Below are 25,357 nucleotides of genomic sequence, written 5' to 3'. Positions count from 1 at the left end.
CCAGAGAGAGAGATGTGTGGACAACATACTTTCTGGTTCATCTACCTCTTGCTGAGGTGGTCCAGCGTGGATTGGTTCTGGGTGTATGACCCACATCCACGAAATGGAAAAGGACCTGTAAGCCTTATATATCCAACAGACTTATGAATTCTGGCTCATTTAAATCTGAGTCCAAAAAATGATGATAGTTGACTTTGGAGCTATACTTTAGTGAGCCTTCTGGATCTCCTTGTATTAATCGTAGGATGCATCCTCTGTTGTTACCAATAGTGAAAACATCACCATTACATGATGGCTAGACAGTTCAGTGATTCATGTTGCACTTTCCTACTGTATGCAGGCATGCAGCCACAAGATTGTGCCCAGACGTAGAGCAAGAAAGAAAATGAAGTGATCCACATCCCTTGACAATTTGCTGTGAAACTGCATGACACACACATTGGAAGATGTGGATCTCATGGATGGGACTTAACTCATGGCAGTTGTATTGAAGGTCTCTATGACAAGCATCAGTTGAATGTCAACACATCCATTGCTCAACCATTGACCACCGGTGGCTCAATGGAGCAACATCAAAGAGGAAAACCAAGACAACACCTCCGTTGAAGCGCAAGGCAGTGTTAAAGGCACCACCCAAAATCAGGTTCAGTGTGGGAAATCACTGGCTTAAGCTTACAGATGCAAAACATGGGAACAGATGCCATGATGCAGCTAGTACGCATAAAACAAAGTACATTTGCATGCAGTGTCTTGAGACTTTGTGTATATTCACTCAAATAGCGAGTGGTACGCATGTTATGATGTTATGATTTGTTACTAATAATCAACATCAGTGTACACTTACACATAATCTATACCAAATGCAAAGCTTACTCCTGGAAACAGACAAAAATTCACTTACATCCAACTCTGCTTACTGTAGCTTGTAGTTGCATTGGCATGCCCTATAAATATGGTTGTTACAACCAAGTTATGTCTCTTCAGTTTTAAGTATAGATGCGACTGAAATGTGCACAACTCTGCATTACCCATATTTGCATGCCCTCATTCCTAGCTTGTGCACATTGCAAAAACATGTAAGTTATGCTCCACCAAGGTGCACGTTCAACCCAGCATCAACCCCTATGGGAGCATAAAGGATTTATTTGTTTCCTCCTAAATTATGGATATAATGAATATGTATCAACATTATTTAAATGAATACCTGCCTAGAAAATCCAATCCTTATTTAGTAAAGACTTGGGGGTATGTTTAATAAAGTGCTGGTTTATAGAAGTGGAGAATTTGCCCATAGCAACTAATCAGATTCTACTTATCATTTACCTACCACCTTCTAGAACAGTGGGTCCCAAACTCAGTCCTCAAGGATCCCCAACAGTTCACATTGTCCAGATCACCTACTGTAGCAGGTGCACAGGTGTATTCATTACACACTGACACATTTTAAAAGATCCACAGGTGCAGCTAATTATTTCACTTGTGATTCTGTGACGAGACCTGGAAAACATGCACTGTTAGGGATCCATGAGGACCAAGTTTAGGAACCACTATTCTAGAAGATAATAGCTACAGTGGGGATTGAAAGTTTGGGCACCCCAGGCAAAAATTCATTTTAATGTGTAAAAAGAAGCCAAGGAAAGATGGAAAAATCTCCAAAAGGCATCAAATTACAGATTAGACATTCTTATAACATGTCAAAAAAAGTTTGATTTTATTTCCATCATTTACACTTTCAAGAGAACAGAAAACAAAAAATGGCATCTGCAAATGTTTGGGCACCCTGCAGAGTTAATACCTTGTACTGCCCCCTTTGGCAAGTATCACAGCTTGTAAATGCTTTTTGTAGCCAGCCAAGAGTCTTTCAATTCTTGTTTGAGGTATCTTCGCCCATTCTTCCTTACAAAAGTCTTCTAGTTCTTTGAGATTCCTGGGCTGTCTGTGACGCACTGCTCTTTTAAGGTCTATCCATAGATTTTCAATTATGTTGAGGTCAGGAGATTGTGAAGGACATGGCAAAACCTTCAGTTTACGCCTCTTGATGTAATCCACCGTGGATTTTGAGGTGTGTTTAGGATCATTATCCATTTGTAGAAGCCAGCCTCTCTTTAACTTCAGCTTTTTCACAAATGGCATCAAGTTAGCATCCAAAATTTGCTGGAATCTTATTGAATCCATTTTTCCTTCTACTCGTGAAATGTTCCCTGTGCCACTGGCTGCAATACAACCCCAAAGCATGATTGATCCACCCCCATGCTTAACAGATGGACAGAGGTTCTTTTCATTAAATTCTGTGCCCTTCCTTCTCCAAACGTACCTTTGCTCATTCCGGCCAAAAATTTCTATTTTAACCTCATCGGTCCACAGAACTTTATTCCAAAATGCATCAGGCTTGTCTATATGTTCATTTGCAAACTTCAAACGCTGATTTTTGTGGTGAGGACGTAGAAGAGGTTTTCTTCTGATGACTCTTCCATGAAGACCATATTTGTACAAGTATCTCTTTATAGTGGAATAGTGTACCACAACTCCAGTGTCTGCCAGATCTTCTTGGAGGGATCGTGCAGTCAAACGTGGATTTTGACTTGCTTTTCTCACAATCCTGCGAGCTGTTCTGTCTGATATTTTTCTTGGTCTTCCAGATCTTGCTTTAACTTCCACTGTTCCTGATGACTGCCATTTCTTAATTACATTCCGAACAGAGGATATGGGCATCTGATAACGCTTTGCTATCTTCTTATAGCCTTCTCCTGCTTTGTGAGCGTCAACTATTCTCAGTTTCAGTGTTCTACACAACTGCTTAGAGGAACCCATGGTGCTGATTGTTGGAGCAAGGTCAGATGAGTCTGGGCTTTTAAAACCTTTGAGATTGACATCACCTGGTCTATCCAGATGATGATTGAGAACAATCCATGACACTGACAGGTCTCAGCTGTCCAAATGGGGCAGTACAAGGTATTAACTCTGCAGGGTGCCCAAACTTTTGCAGATGCCATTTTTTGTTTTCTGTTATTTTGATAGTGTAAATGATGGAAATAAAATCAAACTTTTTTTTGACATGTTATAAGAATGTCTAATCTGTAATTTGATGCCTTTTGGAGATTTTTCCATATTTCCTTGGCTTCTTTTTGCACATTAAAATGAATTTTTGCCTGGGGTGCCCAAACTTTCGATCCCCACTGTATAATCTGATTGGTAGCTATGAACAATATCTCCACTTCTATAAACCTGCACTTTGGTAAATATACCCCTTACAGTGGTAGCTTTCTGAACTGTGATGGACAGATATTCACTCTTACAGTATTAGGATTTAACAGATTTGTTTGTACTGTAGTAGAAAGAGTAATTTGACATACAGTACACTAGTTTGTAAATAATATATTGTATTTCAGTCAGTTGTCTTGTTGTAATTACTTTTTCATTTATATACATTTAAATGCTAACTATATGATACTGACAACAGTGGATTTTTCATAAAAGAAATATATAGACATGTCACGTACTTCTTATTTTAGCAGACTATAAAGTGTTCATTGCCAGAAGGCACCTGCCAAGATATGAGCAAGCAGATAATGGGCTGTCTTTTTTCAGCATACATAAAACCTGATCTGTGGTAATCCTAAGAATCAATAATCACATGGTACATTAAGAACATAGAAAATCATTTAAAACAGAGAGACAGTTGAATTAGTGAGTCTCACAACAATAATGTGCAAGTCAAGCAATGTGAAAGCATATAAAAAGGTGTTTGTTTATGCTTCGTATGCACTTTACACACTGTTCGCATCCATTATCATGCCAATGATGCCATCATCTATAATTCACAGATGACATTTTGATTCATTCCAGATGCAGACGTAATCCGGCTGTACACAAAAGTGAAGATTAATCAGAGTACAGTCATAATGATGTTAATGGTGGCAGTGACAAAACTCTTTGACCTTTCCCTTTGATATTTGATGTTGCCAAATATCATAATCAGCTTGCATTTTTGTGACATTTCAATGAGAAGGTAAATATAGCATGCCAAATGTTGTATATAAAAAAAAAAACATTTTTTTACCTGTATGTAAGAATAATAGGCCCCAAGGCAAAGATTTCCATCCAATGCATTTTGATACATCTATGTGCCATGATAGTGTGCTAGATATGTCATTCCTATATTTTATTTGCACTATAAATACAATGGGAGGGCAGATGTTTAAGCCTTGGAGAGTGATAAAGTAGAGAGAGATAAACTACAAACCAACCAACCAACCAACCAACCAACCAACCAGATCTTAACTGTCATTTTTTAAATACATCCTATAACATAACAGTTAGGAGCTGATTGGCTGGTACTTTATGTCTGTCTACTTTATCTCTCTCCATGGCTTAGTACATCAGTCCAGGGGTCATGGTGCCCCCACTGCCTAATTTTATTATTTTCATGTTTTAGTTCTAAGCCCTCATTTGATGATTGGCAATGTTATATAATAATAAAAGAGCTAATAACTATGATATTTTGTTTTATTTTTAATTATATATGTATATTTACAAAGTAGGACAGCTTACAGGGGCAGTCCTACCCATTTACACCTCACTCAAGGTGCTGTCAGGTCAGCCATGTTTACTAATAATTTCAGTGCAGACCTATCACAGCAATGAGAGTAAAGGAAATGTAACAGAATGGACTATCATTTTACTCTTTCCACCACTCCATCCAATAGCCAGGTGTAACTACAGACATTGGTGATTAATACCATGTCTACACTTTGCCCTTTGTCTTCCAGTCCTTAGACCAAGGGCGTAGCTACCACAAGTGCCAGAAGTACAGGTGCTAAGGGGCCAAGAGCTGAGAGGGGACACCTTTCCTTTCAAAGTTACATATGTTTAAATACATTTTTCACCATTGAGTGTTACATAGGGGCCCTTACAAATATTTGCCTTGGGGCCTACAATATGTCTAATTATGCCCCTGAACCTGCTCATAGTAATGTGGTATAAAATTAACTGGAGGGTGTAATGTTGTATAATATGAACTGGGGCACTGTAATGTCGCAAAATATAAGTGGTGGCTCTACAGTGTGGCATAATATGAACTTGGGGCAGCACTGTAATATGGCATAATATGAACTGCGAACACTGTATGTCATAATGGGAATTGGGGTACTGTGTTGCATAATGTGTATTGGCAGCCCTGCAATGTGACATAATGTGACTAAAAGTACTACTATGATTCAGAAAATGAACTAGGGCACTATTATGGGACATGACATTTACAACTGCTGCAGAGAGTAGTCTTTCTAGAAGCATTGGGACAGGGGCCCCTTAAAATGTTGCTGTGGGGCCCACAATGTTCTGGCTACGCCCCTGCCTTAGAGGTTACAACGTAAAAACCCTTGTCTAATAGTGAAAGCTCCTTGCTGTATTTCTTTCACAAATAGCTGTTTCCAAATGAGTGCTCTGAACCGGAGCACTGGTCAGGACTGGAAAGAAAAGGCATCATAGGAGAATTGGCTAGAGGCAATTTAGGTGTTATTCTGTGTAAAAACTGTCCATCTGCTTTATGCTGCTGCTGAAAAGGAAACAATTCACTGGTGGCTGACAGTGAAGAGCCGTTAGTAACCTCCACTGTCATAGTTAATTAGCGCTCAAAAAGACTGGAGTTAAGTGAATGAAAAGCAGCCAGACACAAGTATGACAGCTCTAATTAACAGCAGCTCAATGTTGCATATGGCCCTTTTAATGGTAACAAAATGATTAAGTACAGTACTATTGTACGGGTCACATGATGGGATTTTATTGTTTAGAGGGTTTATGTGGAACTGACTGAATTCCTGTGGGTACAGCTCCCGTTGGAGCCTCTGGCCATGTGTAGCTGCATGCAAATACAGGTAAAACATACCGCTATGGGGCGCAAGAAAAATAATGATGATGATTATATGTCAATTCAAAGCGCAGTAGTATTTCTGCATCAGGCATACAACTTCTTATTTTGACACCCAAAACTAGTGTAGAGATGCACAGAGCCGGCCTTAGGTATAGGCAAACTAGGCAAATGCCTAGGGCATTTGGTATGCTTAGGGGCACCAGCAGCTTCTGCTGATTAAAATGATATGCAGCATGCCTATATTCTGTGTGTGGCTGTGGCTGTATCTGCATACGAAATGCTACGTTGCAGTGTATTCCTGGAAATCACTGTAATGTAGCATTTCGTATGCAGATACAGCCACAGTCGTACACAGTATATAGGAATGCTGCATATCATTTTAATCAGCAGAAGCTGCTTGTGCATCCTAGCCACATAGTAATGCAAATAAGATGCATTTTAATAAACAAAAGGCGCCCAACGATAGCAGAGCTGCCAGCTGACTCATGCCAGGCATCTCCTTCAGAACTAGAGGCGGTGCTAGGGGGCACCAGCCAAAATCTTGCCTAGGGCATCATATTGGTTAGGGCCGGCTCTGGAGATGCAGCACATGTCAATAGCATACAGATGTCCCATTACTTTCTTAGTTAATTTCTCCATAAGGACGCTTAACATTTGCAGGAAAGAAACCATGGGGGGCGATGTATCAAGCAGTGAAAAACGTGGAGAAGTTGCTCATAGCAACTAATCAGCTCTGAGATAGTGTTTTTAAAGTACATTCTATAAAATAAAAGGTAGATGCTGATTAGTTGCTATGGGAAACTTCTCCACTTGTCCACTTCACTGCTTTCACTGTTTCATACATCATTCTCCATATTACAAATGAGACAGCCATCTTGAGCACACTGCAATGGTAACAGAGGGTGAATACAAACTATGAAATACTAAGCAGAAAGCACCCCCAAAATCATCAGTTTTGTGGTGCATTCACCCCAAACACTAGAGTACCAGGCTACGCAGCCATCTTTGTTGCACTACATAGGCTACAATGATTGGGAGAAGGTATACACAGAGATGTGATTAAACTTTGGAGAGATACAAAGTATAAATAAAAGAGCAACAAGATGCAAACATAGGGCCTGATTCAGCGTCAGTTGCTATTTGTCTCTGCACTTCTGTGCATGCGTGCATGCCACTGCACGCATGTACAAGAACTTAGATTGTGATTGCACGCAATTGCAATCTAAGTCCCGGGGGTGGCGTCGTTGTAGCATTTTGGGGGTGGTGACGTGGCTTTGGGGGGGCATGGACAAAAGAGGCGTGTCTGGAACATTTGTGGGGCATCATACGCAGCAGCTGTGACCCAAAACATGATGGACCGGCGACTGCCTTTGCAGCTAGGCTGTGGAGGCAGGTGGCTACCCTTAAGATTAGAGATGAGCGCCGGAAATTTTTGGGGTTTTGTGTTTTGGTTTTGGGTTCGGTTCCGCGGCCGTGTTTTGGGTTCGACCGCGTTTTGGCAAAACCTCACCGAATTTTTTTTGTCGGATTCGGGTGTGTTTTGGATTCGGGTGTTTTTTTCCAAAAAACCTAAAAAACAGCTTAAATCATAGAATTTGGCGGTCATTTTGATCCCAAAGTATTATTAACCTCAAAAACCATAATTTCCACTCATTTTCAGTCTATTCTGAATACCTCACACCTCACAATATTATTTTTAGTCCTAAAATTTGCACCGAGGTCGCTGTGTGAGTAAGATAAGCGACCCTAGTGGCCGACACAAACACCGGGCCCATCTAGGAGTGGCACTGCAGTGTCACGCAGGATGGCCCTTCCAAAAAACCCTCCCCAAACAGCACATGACGCAAAGAAAAAAAGAGGCGCAATGAGGTAGCTGTGTGAGTAAGATAAGCGACCCTAGTGGCCGACACAAACACCGGGCCCATCTAGGAGTGTCACTGCAGTGTCACGCAGGATGTCCCTTCCAAAAAACCCTCCCCAAACAGCACATGACGCAAAGAAAAAAAGAGGCGCAATGAGGTAGCTGTGTGAGTAAGATAAGCGACCCTAGTGGCCGACACAAACACCGGGCCCATCTAGGAGTGGCACTGCAGTGTCACGCAGGATGGCCCTTCCAAAAAACCCTCCCCAAACAGCACATGACGCAAAGAAAAAAAGAGGCGCAATGAGGTAGCTGTGTGAGTAAGATAAGCGACCCTAGTGGCCGACACAAACACCGGGCCCATCTAGGAGTGTCACTGCAGTGTCACGCAGGATGTCCCTTCCAAAAAACCCTCCCCAAACAGCACATGACGCAAAGAAAAAAAGAGGCGCAATGAGGTAGCTGTGTGAGTAAGATAAGCGACCCTAGTGGCCGACACAAACACCGGGCCCATCTAGGAGTGTCACTGCAGTGTCACGCAGGATGTCCCTTCCAAAAAACCCTCCCCAAACAGCACATGACGCAAAGAAAAAAAGAGGCGCAATGAGGTAGCTGTGTGAGTAAGATAAGCGACCCTAGTGGCCGACACAAACACCGGGCCCATCTAGGAGTGGCACTGCAGTGTCACGCAGGATGTCCCTTCCAAAAAACCCTCCCCAAACAGCACATGACGCAAAGAAAAAGAAAAGAAAAAAGAGGTGCAAGATGGAATTGTCCTTGGGCCCTCCCACCCACCCTTATGTTGTATAAACAGGACATGCACACTTTAACCAACCCATCATTTCAGTGACAGGGTCTGCCACACGACTGTGACTGATATGACGGGTTGGTTTGGACCCCCACCAAAAAAGAAGCAATTAATCTCTCCTTGCACAAACTGGCTCTACAGAGGCAAGATGTCCACCTCATCATCATCCTCCGATATATCACCGTGTACATCCCCCTCCTCACAGATTATCAATTCGTCCCCACTGGAATCCACCATCTCAGCTCCCTGTGTACTTTGTGGAGGCAATTGCTGCTGGTCAATGTCTCCACGGAGGAATTGATTATAATTCATTTTAATGAACATCATCTTCTCCACATTTTCTGGATGTAACCTCGTACGCCGATTGCTGACAAGGTGAGCGGCGGCACTAAACACTCTTTCGGAGTACACACTTGTGGGAGGGCAACTTAGGTAGAATAAAGCCAGTTTGTGCAAGGGCCTCCAAATTGCCTCTTTTTCCTGCCAGTATAAGTACGGACTGTGTGACGTGCCTACTTGGATGCGGTCACTCATATAATCCTCCACCATTCTTTCAATGGGGAGAGAATCATATGCAGTGACAGTAGACGACATGTCCGTAATCGTTGTCAGGTCCTTCAGTCCGGACCAGATGTCAGCATCAGCAGTCGCTCCAGACTGCCCTGCATCACCGCCAGCGGGTGGGCTCGGAATTCTGAGCCTTTTCCTCGCACCCCCAGTTGCGGGAGAATGTGAAGGAGGAGATGTTGTTGACAGGTCGCGTTCCGCTTGACTTGACAATTTACTCACCAGCAGGTGTTTGAACCCCAGCAGACTTGTGTCTGCCGGAAAGAGAGATCCAAGGTAGGCTTTAAATCTAGGATCGAGCACGGTGGCCAAAATGTAGTGCTCTGATTTCAACAGATTGACCACCCGTGAATCCTTGCTAAGCGAATTAAGGGCTCCATCCACAAGTCCCACATGCCTAGCGGAATCGCTCCGTGTTAGCTCCTCCTTCAATGTCTCCAGCTTCTTCTGCAAAAGCCTGATGAGGGGAATGACCTGACTCAGGCTGGCAGTGTCTGAACTGACTTCACGTGTGGCAAGTTCAAAGGGCATCAGAACCTTGCACAACGTTGAAATCATTCTCCACTGCGCTTGAGACAGGTGCATCCCACCTCCTATATCGTGCTCAATTGTATAGGCTTGAATGGCCTTTTGCTGCTCCTCCAACCTCTGAAGCATATACAGGGTTGAATTCCACCTCGTTACCACTTCTTGCTTCAGATGATGGCAGGGCAGGTTCAGTAGTTTTTGGTGGTGCTCCAGTTTTCTGTACGTGGTGCCTGTACGCCGAAAGTGTCCCGCAATTCTTCTGGCCACCGACAGCATCTCTTGCACGCCCCTGTCATTTTTTAAAAAATTCTGCACCACCAAATTCAAGGTATGTGCAAAACATGGGACGTGCTGGAATTGGCCCAGATTTAATGCACACACAATATTGCTGGCGTTGTCCGATGCCACAAATCCACAGGAGAGTCCAATTGGGGTAAGCCATTCCGCGATGATCTTCCTCAGTTGCCGTAAGAGGTTTTCAGCTGTGTGCGTATTCTGGAAACCGGTGATACAAAGTGTAGCCTGCCTAGGAAAGAGTTGGCGTTTGCGAGATGCTGCTACTGGTGCCGCCGCTGCTGTTCTTGCGGCGGGAGTCCATACATCTACCCAGTGGGCTGTCACAGTCATATAGTCCTGACCCTGCCCTGCTCCACTTGTCCACATGTCCGTGGTTAAGTGGACATTGGGTACAACTGCATTTTTTAGGACACTGGTGAGTCTTTTTCTGACGTCCGTGTACATTCTCGGTATCGCCTGCCTAGAGAAGTGGAACCTAGATGGTATTTGGTAACGGGGGCACACTACCTCAAGAAATTGTCTAGTTCCCTGTGAACTAACGGCGGATACCGGACGCACGTCTAACACCAACATAGTTGTCAAGGCCTCAGTTATCCGCTTTGCAACAGGATGACTGCTGTGATATTTCATCTTCCTCGCAAAGGACTGTTGGACAGTCAATTGCTTGGTGGAAGTAGTAAAAGTGTGCTTACGACTTCCCTTCTGGGATGACCATCGACTCCCAGCAGCAACAACAGCAGCGCCAGCAGCAGTAGGCGTTACACGCAAGGATGCATCGGAGGAATCCCAGGCAGGAGAGGACTCGTCAGAATTGCCAGTGACATTGCCTGCAGGACTATTGGCATTCCTGGGGAAGGAGGAAATTGACACTGAGGGAGTTGGTGGGGTGGTTTGCGTGAGCTTGGTTACAAGAGGAAGGGATTTACTGGTCAGTGGACTGCTTCCGCTGTCACCCAAAGTTTTTGAACTTGTCACTGACTTATTATGAATGCGCTGCAGGTGACGTATAAGGGAGGATGTTCCGAGGTGGTTAACGTCCTTACCCCTACTTATTACAGCTTGACAAAGGGAACACACGGCTTGACACCTGTTGTCCGCATTTCTGGTGAAATACTTCCACACCGAAGAGCTGATTTTTTTGGTATTTTCACCAGGCATGTCAACGGCCATATTCCTACCACGGACAACAGGTGTCTCCCCGGGTGCCTGACTTAAACAAACCACCTCACCATCAGAATCCTCCTGGTCAATTTCCTCCCCAGCGCCAGCAACACCCATATCCTCCTCATCCTGGTGTACTTCAACACTGACATCTTCAATCTGACTATCAGGAACTGGACTGCGGGTGCTCCTTCCATCACTTGCAGGGGGCGTGCAAATGGTGGAAGGCGCATGCTCTTCACGTCCAGTGTTGGGAAGGTCAGGCATCGCAACCGACACAATTGGAGTCGGACTCTCCTTGTGGATTTGGGATTTCGAAGAACGCACAGTTCTTTGCGGTGCTACTGCTTTTGCCAGCTTTAGTCTTTTCATTTTTCTAGCGAGAGGCTGAGTGCTTCCATCCTCATGTGAAGCTGAACCACTAGCCATGAACATAGGCCAGGGCCTCAGCCGTTCCTTGCCACTCCGTGTGGTAAATGGCATATTGGCAAGTTTACGCTTCTCCTCCGACAATTTTATTTTAGGTTTTGGAGTCCTTTTTTTACTGATATTTGGTGTTTTGGATTTGACATGCTCTGTACTATGACATTGGGCATCGGCCTTGGCAGACGACGTTGCTGGCATTTCATCGTCTCGGCCATGACTAGTGGCAGCAGCTTCAGCACGAGGTGGAAGTGGATCTTGATCTTTCCCTAATTTTGGAACCTCAACATTTTTGTTCTCCATATTTTAATTGGCACAACTAAAAGGCACCTCAGGTAAACAATAGAGATGGATGGATTGGATACTAGTATACAATTATGGACGGGCTGCCGAGTGCCGACACAGAGGTAGCCACAGCCATGAACTACCGCACTGTACTGTGTCTGCTGCTAATATATAGACTGGTTGATAAAGAGATAGTATACTCGTAACTAGTATGTATGTATAAAGAAAGAAAAAAAAACCACGGTTAGGTGGTATATACAATTATGGACGGGCTGCCGAGTGCCGACACAGAGGTAACCACAGCCGTGAACTACCGCACTGTACTGTGTCTGCTGCTAATATAGACTGGTTGATAAAGAGATAGTATACTCGTAACTAGTATGTATGTATAAAGAAAGAAAAAAAAACCACGGTTAGGTGGTATATACAATTATGGACGGGCTGCCGAGTGCCGACACAGAGGTAGCCACAGCCGTGAACTACCGCACTGTACTGTGTCTGCTGCTAATATATAGACTGGTTGATAAAGAGATAGTATACTCGTAACTAGTATGTATGTATAAAGAAAGAAAAAAAAACCACGGTTAGGTGGTATATACAATTATGGACGGGCTGCCGAGTGCCGACACAGAGGTAGCCACAGCCGTGAACTACCGCACTGTACTGTGTCTGCTGCTAATATATAGACTGGTTGAAAAAGAGATAGTATACTCGTAACTAGTATGTATGTATAAAGAAAGAAAAAAAAACCACGGTTAGGTGGTATATACAATTATGGACGGGCTGCCGAGTGCCGACACAGAGGTAGCCACAGCCGTGAACTACCGCACTGTACTGTGTCTGCTGCTAATATAGACTGGTTGATAAAGAGATAGTATACTCGTAACTAGTATGTATGTTTAAAGAAAGAAAAAAAAAACACGGTTAGGTGGTATATACAATTATGGACGGGCTGCCGAGTGCCGACACAGAGGTAGCCACAGCCGTGAACTACCGCACTGTACTGTGTCTGCTGCTAATATAGACTGGTTGATAAAGAGATAGTATACTCGTAACTAGTATGACTATAAAGAAAGAAAAAAAAACCACGGTTAGGTGGTATATACAATTATGGACGGGCTGCCGAGTGCCGACACAGAGGTAGCCACAGCCGTGAACTACCGCACTGTACTGTGTCTGCTGCTAATATAGACTGGTTGATAAAGAGATAGTATACTACTAATATTATATATACTGGTGGTCAGGTCACTGGTCACTAGTCACATTGGCAGTGGCACTCCTGCAGCAAAAGTGTGCACTGTTTAATTTTAATATAATATTATGTACTCCTGGCTCCTGCTATAACCTATAACTGGCACTGCAGTGCTCCCCAGTCTCCCCCACAATTATAAGCTGTGTGAGCTGAGCACAGTCAGATATATATATACATTGATGCAGCACACTGGGCTGAGCAGTGCACACAGATATGGTATGTGACTGAGTCACTGTGTGTATCGTTTTTTTCAGGCAGAGAACGGATATATTAAATAAAACAAACAACTGCACTGTCTGGTGGTCACTGTGGTCGTCAGTCACTAAACTCTGCACTCTCTTCTACAGTATCACAGCCTCCGGTCAATCTCTCTCTCTCTCTCTCAACCCTAATCTAAATGGAGAGGACGCCAGCCACGTCCTCTCCCTATCAATCTCAATGCACGTGTGAAAATGGCGGCGACGCGCGGCTCCTTATATAGAATCCGAGTCTCGCGAGAATCCGACAGCGTCATGATGACGTTCGGGCGCGCTCGGGTTAACCGAGCAAGGCGGGAGGATCCGAGTCTGCTCGGACCCGTGAAAAAAACATGAAGTTCGTGCGGGTTCGGATTCAGAGAAACCGAACCCGCTCATCTCTACATAAGATGCGAGCGCATCGCTGTTTTGAGGCACATTTTGGGGTTAATATTGTTGAGTTTAATCCAATTTTTCTGTAAACTTGTCTTACTCAATTTCCTATTACTCTCTATAAAATGTTGGGTTACTGGCTACAATACTTTGCACAGTTACAAACTGATGTCTTATTCACTTATAATGACATGGGTAGCATCAAATATGGCCCAAATGGAATATATGGATACAGGCAGACGCCAGTGAAGAGTCATCTTCAGGGTGGCCAAGCTGAGTTCTCTGGCCATATCCACTTCTACAGACAGCATATTGCAGATCCATGGCTATATAGAAGGAGCAGATTAACAAAATTGTGTGCCTTTTTTGGGCCTTTCATCAAACCCTGGCCCCAATCTCTTTCTTTAAACATAACAAACATTCACAAATTATTAGTAATGAAAGCTCTCAATATGATAAAAGACATTATATTATTTACTTTGATATATTTGCATGTTTCAATTGGTACGTCTGATTCCTAAATAATTGTATCTAAAGAGGGCATGTGAAAAGAACTAATGAAGATATTTATTCATGTATTTATGTATTTATTTGTTTGTTTGTTTGTTTGTTTGTTTGTTTTTGGTACAGAATAGTACACCACCTGCTAATGTTGTAGGTGGGAACAAGTCCAGTATAACATAACAAATACGTTTTTTCAGAGATCACTAGCTGAGTTAAATAACCCATTGATATGTTTATTCTGGAAAGCGCTTAAAGTACCGCTAGTCAGGATCGCGCTGGTCACAATGCTGACGCCGGGAGCCTGACTACCGCTGAAATGCCGGTACCGGAATACCGGCGACACAGCCTATTCTCCCTCTGTGCGTGTCCACGACACCCATAGAGGGAGAATAGAACCTGTGGTGAGCACATGAAATATAGCTCCTATAGGTTCGCCTCAGGTTCTAGTATCCCTCTATAGGTGTCGTGGTACCTTGCCCACAGTGTGGCGAACGCAGCAAGGGTCTTTCTAGTGCTTGCCCTGCTGCCGGCATTACGGCGGATGGGATCCCACTGTCGGGATCATGACAGACAGGATCCTGTCTACCGGCATTTCATACTGATCCCACTCATTTCAACACATTGGGACCTAAAGTAATCACCTTTACCTTAGGCAGCCTTTAGTGGATGGGTGTATGGGACAGTGTGAAGGATCTGAGGGCCAGTATGCATTATAAAGTGTGTACAGTATGGGCTACAGTACTTGAGGTGTGCAGCTGGGAGCTATGTTTCATAAACAACTGGGAATGGCTACTAGTATTAGCAAAATAAAATGCAGAGCTTTAGGTAATCGTCGTGGTCTATGGAATAGAATTGGACAATGATCACATACATTAGTAAGGCGGTGCTCCTCTGAGTAAGAGAAAGTATTTCAATTAAATGTTTTACTAGTGAGATGGTAAAAGCAAACGTTTAGAAAAAGTGTTTATTTGGTAACGAATGCAGTCATGTCCCCATCCATTTTGTTTTAATCCAAATTTACATTTGTCTCTTTTCAAATAGTCAACATGTTTTGCTACCCAGTAATTTGCAAGGCTCCACTACGGAACTTGATTAAAGTGGACAAATGAGTTTCGATGCTCACTGATTACATTTTGCTTATGCCTCTCTCCCTACTATAATTATTTCAATCATTCAGGGCAATAGTAAACTTTAAGTGACCCTGCTATTCAAACCCATATTAGGTTTTAAATCACGTAAATATCCTATTGCATTCCATCAGTTGATTAAATATATTCTGGTCATCTACATGAAATGGTCAATAACAAACATTTAACTGGCTTGAAAATTGAATTTATTTATAGTACCTATTTTTATTTGCAGGTAATTACTGTACATCTGCATGACCTATTTAATTGCATATAATATATATGAAAAGACATATGGCTGCCATTAATACACCAAATACGATAACCAAAAACTAACATATTGAAGTATATACTTTAGCATACAGAATTATGATGATTAGATATTGTTACGGATGTGGTAATCTGTGAACCCGGACTAAGCTTAGATACTGCGCTGTGACTTGGGGTCTTTGGGCAGAATGTTGCTGCTTGATGTAGACTCTCCTCATCCACAGATGGGACAGAAATAGACAGGTATAGGTGTCTGGAAAGAACCAGTAGTACATACACTAGAGTGACGCAGGTCAGCTACTCAGGATGACTATGATACTTGTTCCCGGTATGCCAGGCACTGGGATGAAGCGGATCAGGTTAGCAGGATCACTGGAATAGTAGCAGTACCAGCTACGGAAGATTTCTGGACTATACCTGTACCAGGTATGCGGAGCACTGGGATATGGAAGGTTCAGTAGAGCAAGATTGCTGGGATGGCTGCAGTACCAGCTGTTCGGGAATGCTGGGATAGGCTGTACCAGCGAATTAGGAGATGCTGCAATGGAGTTGCAGGAGCAGCTTTTCAGTACTAGTGAATTAGGAAATGCTGCAATAAATTTGCTGTAGCAGGTTTTCTGAATAATTGGGATTGGCTGTACAAGCTAATTAGGAAATGCTGCAATGAAGTTGCAGTAGCAGGTTTTCTGAATTATTGGGATTAGCTGTAATGGTGAATCTGGATTTGCTGCTAAGGTGGAGCAGAGCAACCCTTCAGGATCACTGGGATTAGCTGTAACGGTGAATCTGGATATGCTGCGATGGTGGAGCATAGCAGCCCTTCAGGATCACTGGGATTAGCTGCACCGGTGAATCTGGATAAACTGTGATGGTGGAGCAAAGCAGACCTTCAGGATGACTGGGATTAGCTGAACTGTGAATTTGGATATGCTGCGATGCTGAGCTGAACAGCAGGACTGGATAGCCTAGGAAGCCAGGGAGTGCTAAAGATGGAAACTGCACTTTGCCTGGAATTCAACAAGCGAGCCAGGAGCTCACAACGGGTTGATAAACAACAAAGCACTGGCCATTTGCCTGTGCTGGGATTCAGGATTTATACTGACTTGAGGAAGGAATCACCTGACAGAAGTTCAGTTGCTGATACCCGACAGAAGTCCAGCTGCTGATTAGATCCTGAGCAGTCAGCTGACAGAGACTGTCATGGGGACATCCGTCATCCATAGGTGTTTTTATTTGGGGAACTCCGGCATGGTGTGTGCAACGTGCAGACAGTAATGTCCACAGGCTCTGAAAACGCAGGGAGCTGTGTCTGGTGACCACTGGAGTCAGAGAGGTGGGTAGTGCAATGACAGCATGGACAAACCTCAATGATTGCTGTGCAGGCACAGCATGAAGAGACTTGCTGAATTCGGCATTCACACAGGTAAAGCCATGATTAATGTGGATACAAAACACAGTGTATGTCGTTGTGTATTGCTCCACGTTAGAGGGATAATAGCTGTAACAGAAGCATAGGTGCTGGGCAAGGGGGTATATTGGAGAATACATTCTGGGCATGGAGGCATATTAGAGAATAGGTGCCGGGCATGGGGGCATATTAGAGCATAGCTGCTGTGCACTGGGGAATAATAGAGAATAGTTACTAGGTGTTGAGGAATAGTAGATAATAGGTGCTGGGCATGGAGACATATTAGAGAATAGGTGCCGGGCATGGGGGCATATTAGAGCATAGCTGCTGTGCACTGGGGAATAATAGAGAATAGTTACTAGGTGTTGAGGAATAGTAGATAATAGGTGCTGGGCATGGAGACATATTAGAGAATAGGTGCCGGGCATGGGGGCATATTAGAGCATAGCTGCTGTGCACTGGGAAAGAATAGAGAATAGTTACTAGGTGTTGAGGAATAGTAGATATTAGGTGCTGGGCATGGGGACATATTGGATAAACATTGCTGAGCATACTGCAGTAGGCATGTTTGAGAAAAGTTCCTGGGCATGAGCATCATATTAGAGAATAGTTGCTGGGCATGGAGGGCAAATTAGAGAAAAGTTGGTTGGTATGGGGGCATATTACAAAATAGTTGGTGTGCATGGGGGACATATTAAAGTTTCTGGGCAATGGCAGCATGTTTTAGAAAATTCGATGGGCATGGGGGTCAAAGGCTACTCGGCAGGTGCATTTGGTAATGGATATATGTGTTTGTCGAGGTACCATATACTTCATACAGTAGATGGATGGGTAAGAAGTATATCATTAAGTGGGTGGTGTATTTGGTGAGGAATATCTGTGGTGGTACCTTCAGAAAAGAAATGTCAGTGTTTACAATGATGACATAAGTTTTTAAGCAGTACTTTATGGCAATCAAATATTGTGGTTGAAAGGTTATGTGGTACATCAAATGCTAAGTAAATTGGGATCTTATGTCGAAATTCAGTCATGTTGCTAAAGTGGCGTGATATGTTCCACCACCAAGACTAACTACCAGGGCAATTAAGACATTCTGCAGGTCTAAGTGATAGCAAAAAAATAAATAAATGGCAAATACTATGAATGTTGGAGCTCACCATAGAAAGGAACAATTCTCTACCTCCACAGCTCCCCAGGCTTCTGAAACCATCCAGTGGTACAACCATCGATGATTGTACTGTGTGCATTTGCAGAAGCATTAAGTGCCATCAGAGGGCAAAGCAAAGCTACAGCTGATGTCTGACAACCATGAATACCCACAATTTGATTGAATAAGTACTTCCATCGCATCAAGAACATTAATGGTTGCTATCCATCGTCTTCCAATGTCCATCCCACTAGCTGGCTACATCACATAATTACATTTCTACATGTTTTAATTAGTTGCAGGCCTGGCTAAAAAATCTGTGTGTCATGCCTGGAATATATCTGCTCAGCCCATCTCCACAGTGTCACAACTGAGGGCTGGTGCTGACCAGGGGGAAGCCTCAGTTGTAGGGGCTGAGGTATATGTGTACCTGGGAGGCAGTACAGGGTTCTTGGACATGCAGGGAACCTTTAGAACAAATGCCCGAAGGCGTGACCAAGACAACGAAGGAAAGTTCAAAGGTTTTATCAAACACAGTTCAGAGGAATACTGATGACTTGGTACTGGTAATAGGAAACACAGTTCAGAGGAATACTGATGATAGCAAACCGATGGTGACTTGGGATCGATGGCGGAACACCGATGGTAACTTGGGATCGATGGCGGAACACCGATGATGACTTGGGATCGATGGCGGAACACTGATGGTGACTTGGGATCGATGGCGGAACACCGATGGTGACTTGGGATCGATGGCGGAACACCGATGGTGACTTGGGATCGATGGCGGAACACCGATGGTGACTGGAGATCGATGGTGGAACACCGATGGTTACTGGCAGGGCAGAGCACTGCTGGAAGCTGGTGTCGGTAACTGCCAGTCACAGGATGCAATGATGAGACACTGCAGAGTCAGGCTGTACTGCAGAGAAAGTCCATGGGAGAACTGCACACTGGAATCACTGTAGACAATTGAAGCACTGACATCTTTCCACCCCAGGAACAAGATATTTATACCAGCTGGGAAACAGGGATTGGCTGGCTGATTAACCAGAGACCAGAGTGCAGCTGCTGGGTAATCAGGCTGAGAGCAGAGTGCAGCTGATAGGCTGAAAGGTAACATGTGATTAGGAAAACATGGCTGCGCCCATGTTAGCTTTTGGAGGGAAAGATTGTTTGTAACTTGCATGTGAAACTTAACCCTGATGCTGCCAGAATCACAGTAAAGAGATTAGAAACAATGAGATGCAGCGTGCTGCACACAGACAGTGCAGATGGAATCCAGGCTTGGAACGCTGGGACAGTCTCAGGAGGCATTTGGAAGGTAAATACTGATAAGGAATTACCTGGATCGTGACAGCACCCCCTCCTTTAGGAGTGGCCCCAGGACACTTCTTATAAATTCTTTACCTGAACAAACGGAAGAATCTAGATTGAATCCTGATGAACTTGAACTGGCTGGAACCAGATGAGACTGTACTGGACCTATGGACGAGACCAGATTGAGTCCAGACAAACTTGAACCGGCTGAGACCGGCGGAGACTTTGGGCCGACGGATAGGACAGGATTGAGTTTGGAGACCGTTGAATCAGCTGGAACTGAAAGAGTCAGAATCCGGTTAGAACCGGAATGAGTGGTATCTGAGTGTTCAGTTAGACCATCCTGGACCTGGTCCATGCTGGATGCCAACAGGGTGGTGCTCTCTGAAGACGGCCAACAGGAGTTCATAACTGCATCTGTAGCACAAAAATTTCCATCTGGGAACTTGGCTCTGGATACTTCCCTTGGGGCTGAAACTTTGGTGACCGCTCCTGGGGTTGACGAATCAGACACCTCTCTCAGGGTTGTTTTCTCCAGCACCCCTCCTGGGGTTGACAGATCAGAAACTCCTTTTTGAGAAGACTCATATGCCCCTACTAGAGCTTGAACATTGGATACCCCTCCTGGGGTTGCAGAAACAGACGCCCCTTCTTGGGCTGCAGAAACAGATGCCCCATCTTGGGCTGTAGACACAGACGCCCCTTCTTGGGCTGTAGACACAGACGCCCCTTCTTGGGCTGTAGACACAGACGCCCCTTCTTGGGCTGTAGACACAGACGCCCCTTCTTGGGCTGTAGACACAGACGCCCCTTCTTGGGCTGTAGACACAGATGCCCCTTCTTGGGCTGTAGACATAGACGCCCCTTTTTGGGCTGTAGACACAGACGCTCTTCCTTGGGCTGAGGAAAGTTCGGACACTAGGATCTGGTACTGTACCAGATATTTACCGACTGTTTGTGTCCCCTGACGTAGCCGGAGGATATCAGAGGAGGCTGAAGTCACCCGACCAGGTTCATCAAAGATGCACCTGAAGGTTGCCACGAAGTCTGCATATGAAGAGAGCAGGGCATCAGACTTCTCCCATAGAGGTGATGCCCAATCGAGGGCGGAGCCACTGAGGAGGGAGATGATGTAAGCAACCTTGGTGCGGTCAGTTGGGAAACTGCCAGGCTGTAACTCGAAATATATCTCACACTGATTTAGTAAACCCCGACAGGCTTTTGGGGAACCATCAAACTTAGCAGGTGTCGGTGAATGGAGACAAGGAGCAGAAACGGGAATGGTGGGTGGGGATACCACCAAAGGTACTGCAGTAGGCACACTGGACGCCCCTAAACCACAGAGGGTTACTTGGATTCCATCCAGCCGGGTGGAAAGGTCCTGAAGACAATGAATCACATGGCCCTGTGCAGCCTCCTGACGTTCAAGGCAGGCGCAAGTTCTTGCATCAGCCTGGTCGCTTGGACCTGGTCTCCGGCCGGATCCATTTGGTCAGTGCTTACTGTCACAACTGAGGGCTGGTGCTGACCAGGGGGAAGCCTCAGTTGTAGGGGCTGAGGTATATGTGTACCTGGGAGGCAGTACAGGGTTCTTGGACATGCAGGGAACCTTTAGAACAAATGCCCGAAGGCGTGACCAAGACAACGAAGGAAAGTTCAAAGGTTTTATTAAACACAGTTCAGAGGAATACTGATGACTTGGTACTGGTAATAGGAAACACAGTTCAGAGGAATACTGATGATAGCAAACCGATGGTGACTTGGGATCGATGGCGGAACACTGATGGTAACTTGGGATCGATGGCGGAACACCGATGATGACTTGGGATCGATGGCGGAACACCGATGATGACTTGGGATCGATGGCGGAACACCGATGATGACTTGGGATCGATGGCGGAACACCGATGGTGACTTTGGATCGATGGTGGAACACCGATGGTGACTTGGGATCGATGGTGGAACACCAATGGTGACTGGAGATCGATGGTGGAACACCGATGGTTACTGGCAGGGCAGAGCACTGCTGGAAGCTGGTGTCGGTAACTGCCAGTCACAGGATGCAATGATGAGACACTGCAGAGTCAGGCTGTACTGCAGAGAAAGTCCATGGGAGAACTGCACACTGGAATCACTGTAGACAATTGAAGCACTGACATCTTTCCACCCCAGGAACAAGATATTTATACCAGCTGGGAAACAGGGATTGGCTGGCTGATTAACCAGAGACCAGAGTGCAGCTGCTGGGTAATCAGGCTGAGAGCAGAGTGCAGCTGATAGGCTGAAAGGTAACATGTGATTAGGAAAACATGGCTGCGCCCATGTTAGCTTTTGGAGGGAAAGATTGTTTGTAACTTGCATGTGAAACTTAACCCTGATGCTGCCAGAATCACAGTAAAGAGATTAGAAACAATGAGAGGCAGCGTGCTGCACACAGACAGTGCAGATGGAATCCAGGCTTGGAACGCTGGGACAGTCTCAGGAGGCATTTGGAAGGTAAATACTGATAAGGAATTACCTGGATCGTGACACACAGCTGGCTGGGTCACATAATTTAAAAAGATTTGTTTTCATTTTTTTCCCCTGTAATCAAGCATATGGAAACCCCCTTTTCAAAATCCTGCATTGCCCCTGGAGGTGGAGGTGCCAAGAAAGAGTAGCTGTCAGATGGTGGTGGGAGCAGGTCAGGGCTTCAGGTATGTAAGTGCAGAGCTGTATTTATGTTGCATAATGTGTAAAGGGCACTACTGCTGTAGGCATTGCGTGTAAGGAGCATTACTACTGTATTACATGTACAAGGGCACTACTGTGTGTTGTAACAAGAATAAGGGGCACTACTGTGTGATGTAATGTGAATAAGGGTCACTACTGTGTGGCATAATGTGAATAATAGATAATATTATGTAGTGATATGTGAATCAGGGGCACTACATGCAGTGTAATGTGAATAAGATTGCACTGCTGTGTGGGGAAATTTGAATTGAGGGGTGCTATTGTGTCGCTCTGCCCCTGCCTTACAAGACCACAAACCTTTTTTGCAGCACTGTGCCTTTATAAATTACTGATGGGAGAGCACAAATTTCCAGTTTGCAGGGGGGTGGCAAACACATTAGCACCGGCATTGGTTAGGGGTAGGGTTAAAATACTTAATGGGATCCATTGGTATTTTGATTGTCAGGATGTCACTGTCAGCATCCTGACTGTCAGGATACTGACTGCCGGGATTTCGTACCAAACCCATGATGTTTAAAGATTCCAAAATAAATTAAATAATGTTCCTCTATTATCCTATGAAATGATCAAAGGTTCTTTAAAAAGAACAACAATACACTTAATAGAATAGCAGGATGAACAGAGTGCTCCAGAAATCCAATTGTAGAGATCACCAGAAGAGGTTATATTAAAACCCTAAATACAAATCTAGAACTTGTACTGTATCTGTAGTGAGACGGATACCATACAAATACAGTACGATAGTATTCAAATATTTAACCTTAACTCACAATTACCTTTTCCATATGTTGAGAAAATACTAGAGATGAGCGCCTGAAATTTTTCGGGTTTTGGTTTTGGGTTCGGTTCCGCGGCCGTGTTTTGGGTTCGAACGCGTTTTGGCAAAACCTCACCGAATTATTTTTGTCGGATTCGGGTGTGTTTTGGATTCGGGTGTTTTTTTCCAAAAACACTAAAAAACAGCTTAAATCATAGAATTTGGGGGTCATTTTGATCCCAAAGTATTATTAACCTCAAAAACCATAATTTACACTCATTTTCAGTCTATTCTGAATACCTCACACCTCACAATATTATTTTTAGTCCTAAAATTTGCACCGAGGTCGCTGTGTGAGTAAGATAAGCGACCCTAGTGGCCGACACAAACACCGGGCCCATCTAGGAGTGGCACTGCAGTGTCACGCAGGATGGCCCTTCCAAAAAACCCTCCCCAAACAGCACATGACGCAAAGAAAAAAAGAGGCGCAATGAGGTAGCTGTGTGAGTAAGATTAGCGACCCTAGTGGCCGACACAAACACCGGGCCCATCTAGGAGTGGCACTGCAGTGTCACGCAGGATGTCCCTTCCAAAAAACCCTCCCCAAACAGCACATGACGCAAAGAAAAAAAGAGGCGCAATGAGGTAGCTGTGTGAGTAAGATTAGCGACCCTAGTGGCCGACACAAACACCGGGCCCATCTAGGAGTGGCACTGCAGTGTCACGCAGGATGTCCCTTCCAAAAAACCCTCCCCAATCAGCACATGATGCAAAGAAAAAGAAAAGAAAAAAGAGGTGCAAGATGGAATTATCCTTGGGCCCTCCCACCCACCCTTATGTTGTATAAACAAAACAGGACATGCACACTTTAACCAACCCATCATTTCAGTGACAGGGTCTGCCACACGACTGTGACTGATATGACGGGTTGGTTTGGACCCCCCCCAAAAAAGAAGCAATTAATCTCTCCTTGCACAAACTGGCTCTACAGAGGCAAGATGTCCACCTCATCTTCACCCTCCGATATATCACCGTGTACATCCCCCTCCTCACAGATTATCAATTCGTCCCCACTGGAATCCACCATCTCAGCTCCCTGTGTACTTTGTGGAGGCAATTGCTGCTGGTCAATGTCTCCGCGGAGGAATTGATTATAATTCATTTTAATGAACATCATCTTCTCCACATTTTCTGGATGTAACCTCGTACGCCGATTGCTGACAAGGTGAGCGGCGGCACTAAACACTCTTTCGGAGTACACACTTGTGGGAGGGCAACTTAGGTAGAATAAAGCCAGTTTGTGCAAGGGCCTCCAAATTGCCTCTTTTTCCTGCCAGTATAAGTACGGACTGTGTGACGTGCCTACTTGGATGCGGTCACTCATATAATCCTCCACCATTCTATCAATGTTGAGAGAATCATATGCAGTGACAGTAGACGACATGTCCGTAATCGTTGGCAGGTCCTTCAGTCCGGACCAGATGTCAGCATCAGCAGTCGCTCCAGACTGCCCTGCATCACCGCCAGCGGGTGGGCTCGGAATTCTGAGCCTTTTCCTCGCACCCCCAGTTGCGGGAGAATGTGAAGGAGGAGATGTTGACAGGTCGCGTTCCGCTTGACTTGACAATTTTGTCACCAGCAGGTCTTTCAACCCCAGCAGACCTGTGTCTGCCGGAAAGAGAGATCCAAGGTAGGCTTTAAATCTAGGATCGAGCACGGTGGCCAAAATGTAGTGCTCTGATTTCAACAGATTGACCACCCGTGAATCCTTGTTAAGCGAATTAAGGGCTGCATCCACAAGTCCCACATGCCTAGCGGAATCGCTCCGTGTTAGCTCCTTCTTCAATGCCTCCAGCTTCTTCTGCAAAAGCCTGATGAGGGGAATGACCTGACTCAGGCTGGCAGTGTCTGAACTGACTTCACGTGTGGCAAGTTCAAAGGGCATCAGAACCTTGCACAACGTTGAAATCATTCTCCACTGCACTTGAGACAGGTGCATTCCATCTCCTATATCGTGCTCAATTGTATAGGCTTGAATGGCCTTTTGCTGCTCCTCCAACCTCTGAAGCATATAGAGGGTTGAATTCCACCTCGTTACCACTTCTTGCTTCAGATGATGGCAGGGCAGGTTCAGTAGTTTTTGGTGGTGCTCCAGTCTTCTGTACGTGGTGCCTGTACGCCGAAAGTGTCCCGCAATTTTTCTGGCCACCGACAGCATCTCTTGCACGCCCCTGTCGTTTTTTAAAAAATTCTGCACCACCAAATTCAAGGTATGTGCAAAACATGGGACGTGCTGGAATTTGCCCATATTTAATGCACACACAATATTGCTGGCGTTGTCCGATGCCACAAATCCACAGGAGAGTCCAATTGGGGTAAGCCATTCCGCGATGATCTTCCTCAGTTGCCGT

The 25,357-nt window shown here is 44.7% G+C and overlaps 1 protein-coding gene and 1 long non-coding RNA gene across 5 annotated transcripts in view; one reads left to right on the top strand and one right to left on the bottom strand.

Annotated features, from left to right (window-relative positions):
- The window catches only part of GALNT17 (polypeptide N-acetylgalactosaminyltransferase 17), a 673,198-nt gene that overhangs the window by 45,198 nt on the left and 602,643 nt on the right, over window positions 1-25,357 (bottom strand). The gene's annotated exons all lie outside the window — the stretch shown is intronic.
- Window positions 1-25,357, top strand: part of LOC135028121 (uncharacterized) — a 331,605-nt gene that overhangs the window by 164,401 nt on the left and 141,847 nt on the right. For all 4 annotated transcript variants that reach the window (XR_010224491.1, XR_010224485.1, XR_010224495.1 and 1 more), the window contains exon 2: window positions 3,847-4,009. This is a non-coding gene — a long non-coding RNA (uncharacterized LOC135028121). The remainder of the gene's footprint in view (window positions 1-3,846; window positions 4,010-25,357) is intronic.

The sequence above is a fragment of the Pseudophryne corroboree genome, chromosome 2 (assembly GCF_028390025.1).
Source record: "Pseudophryne corroboree isolate aPseCor3 chromosome 2, aPseCor3.hap2, whole genome shotgun sequence".
In the NCBI taxonomy this organism is placed as follows: domain Eukaryota; kingdom Metazoa; phylum Chordata; class Amphibia; order Anura; family Myobatrachidae; genus Pseudophryne; species Pseudophryne corroboree.
Note: the sequence above shows the minus strand (reverse complement) of the source record. Positions and strands in the feature narration are given on the sequence as shown.